Raw genomic sequence first — 3,073 nt, 5'->3', positions numbered from 1 at the left:
ATATAAATATATATATATATATATTTATGTATTTATATATATGTATATATATCAGATTATATATATATATTTATATATATATAAATATATATATTTATATATATATATATCAGATAATTTATATTTATATATATATATATATAAATATATATTTATATATATCTACATATGTATATAGTCTAAAGGAGCCTTGAATAAAAAATAAAAAATAAAATTAAAAAATGTAAAATTAAAAATGAAGAATGCATGTGTTTATATATATATATATATATATATATATATATATATATATATATATATATAGGGACAGTTATTTTAAAACCGTTCACACACACACACACACACACACATATATATATATATATATATATATATATATATATATATGATTACTTAATTTAATCACATAAATTCATATACGAAAGTATAAATTTATGCGTAAACTTTAAGTGTTTTCTTCAACAGTGCTCAATACGTAGGTAGAGCTAGGTAGTAAGTTATAAAATATATATGGCAATTAAGCTACACAGAATATTCCGCGTTTCACCTACGTGAAACGCGTAATAGTCTATGTAGCTTAATGTCCATATATATTTTATAACTTACTATATATATTTTATAACTTACTATATATATATATGCACACACATAAGCACACACCACACACACACACATACATATATATATGTATGTGTGTGTATGTGTGTGTTTATACTTCGTCGAAAATTCTAGATGACTTCCTTTGTAATTTAAACTTAAATGGTCTTGATTTTTTCGACATCATCGTTGTTCAATCCCGTTTAGTAGGTTACTCTGGTTTCTACGATTTAACATTCCTTTATGAAGTCACTAGATTACGTCCTAAGAGAGAATGGATACCCTCTGTAATTGTGCCCTCGTGAACAGTCTATAGGAACAAAAGAGGTGCTCTATCCGCGACCTAACCCCTTTGGATTGATATCGAATTAATCTAGTGTCAAGGAGTTTAAGACCATTGAATTCAATGCCGGAATAAGCAGAGAAAGACTAGTATTAGTTCGAGATTTTTCCTTCTAGAGTAGTTGCACGAACAATGACTGAGTCTAACCTAAAATTTATTTGCTAGGAATATTAATACGTTTCTCAATGGTGTTTCTTGTAACGCTAAAGTATTAAAAGGCTGGAAATAACAGGTCAATTCTCCTTGAAAGAGTTAGCATAAGAAAGTATAGAAATAAAACGGTAGGAGAAAGAAAAGTCCAACAAGAAAGGACGAAGAAATAATGTTGAGAGAGAGAGCGAAAAAGAGAGAGAATCAATTGACAGACAAGAAAAGTAATAAAAATGGAAACGATAAGGAAATCAAAATTGAAAAGTAAGACAACATAATTAACTTCCAAAAAAATTACAGAAAGAAGAAAAAGTTGTTGTAGTAGTAGTAGTAGTAGTAGTAGTAGTAGTAGTAGTAGTAGTAGTAGTAGACAGGGAAAGGACGATAGCTTGAATGTAAGAAAAAAAAATAAGACAAATCAGAAATTGTTTGTAAAATAATCCGCCATTTTGTTCGCATTGATTAAACAAAAGGAATTCAAAGATGGCATAAAGGTTAATCAACTGAATCGGACAACATATCAAGTTGATATTTAATACAGGAGACACGCAGCCTGCTCATGAGGGGCAATGGACAAGGTAACTAAATCGATGGGTAGATAGACAAACAGATAGATAGATAGTAGTAGATAGAGAGATAGACAGGCTGATGGATGGACAAATAGGCAGATAGATACCCCAACAGATAGATAGATAGATAGATAGATAGATAGAGTGCAGACGCGTGTACGCACATTTTTTTTTATTACATTTTCACTCCATTCACACATGCACATTGCCACTTTGGTGTAGGGGGTTACTATCAGGGACATAAGCTACTGGGGTACTATGTAGGGAGTTGGGCAGTAAGATGTCGGTTCACGTTACACTTGGACTCCTGCATGTCAGTACAGTTGGGGAAGCAGGGAGCTGGCATGGAATTCCAAAGTCTAGCGGTTCTGGGGAAGAAACTACTGGAGTGGAAATCTCTCCTACATCTAGGGATCTCTACTGTGTAGGGGTAGGATTTAGCTGCTTGTTGGGTTTGTCGAGGGTATTTACGTCGTGGGGGCACAAGTGTCTGCAGTTCGTCAGAGCATTCACCATTAAAATACTTATAGAACAAGCAGAGGGACGAAACATTTCATCGGTGAGACAGAGTCTGCAGCTTAGATGACAGTTCAGGACCTGTTAGGTTGGCGACTCTCTTTTGAACCTTGTCTAGGAGCGAGAGACTAGTGGTAGATGCACCAGCCTTATATGACAACAATACTCCATACATGGGCGAATGGTGGCCTTATAGAGGTACAGGATACTGTCGGGCGTTAGTAGCTTTTTAGCACGGTAGAGAGAGCCTACCTTCTTCGCAGCGGTCCTGGCAATGCTCTCAATGTAATTGTTCCAACTCATGTTTCCTGTGAACGTTAAGCCGAGGAGTTTAAAAGATGTGCTTTCAGATAATGAATCTTTGGTGGTAGAGGTTTCTTGTAATTACTGAAGGAAATAAGTTTAGTCTTAGCAGCATTGAACGTGACCATCCATTTTTGTCTCCATTCCACTACAGATTGGAGATCATCCTCTATTGTTTCTGTAATTTCTTTAGATATGTGTTCATTTGTTTTCCAGGACAACCTGGATTTTTCTCTTATCTAAGAAGGATTTAATTATGTTAAGTATTCTTCCAGTGATATCGTATGATCTGATTTTCCTGAGAAGAGCTTCATGCCATACTCTCTCAAAAGCCTTAGATATATCTAGAGCTACCACTCTTCCCCCCCTGCTTTGTCCAATGAATGGTATATACTTCAGAGATTACAGTTAGGATATCTGCTGTGGAATGGGCTTGCCTAAATCCATATTGCTGGTCGGTTAGAAGTTTAGCATATGTAAGATGATTGACTAGAGCTTGGTTAATTATGGACTCAAATATTTTAGTGAAAAGTGGGAGGAGGTTAATGGGGCGATAATTTAATGGGTCAGTTCTTTCGCCAGAATTCTTAAAAAC

The sequence above is a fragment of the Euprymna scolopes genome, chromosome 23 (assembly GCF_053919585.1).
Source record: "Euprymna scolopes isolate OS-2025 chromosome 23, ASM5391958v1, whole genome shotgun sequence".
NCBI classification, from domain to species: domain Eukaryota; kingdom Metazoa; phylum Mollusca; class Cephalopoda; order Sepiida; family Sepiolidae; genus Euprymna; species Euprymna scolopes.
The sequence above is the reverse complement of the archived record's forward strand: the minus strand, read 5'-3'. Positions refer to the sequence as shown.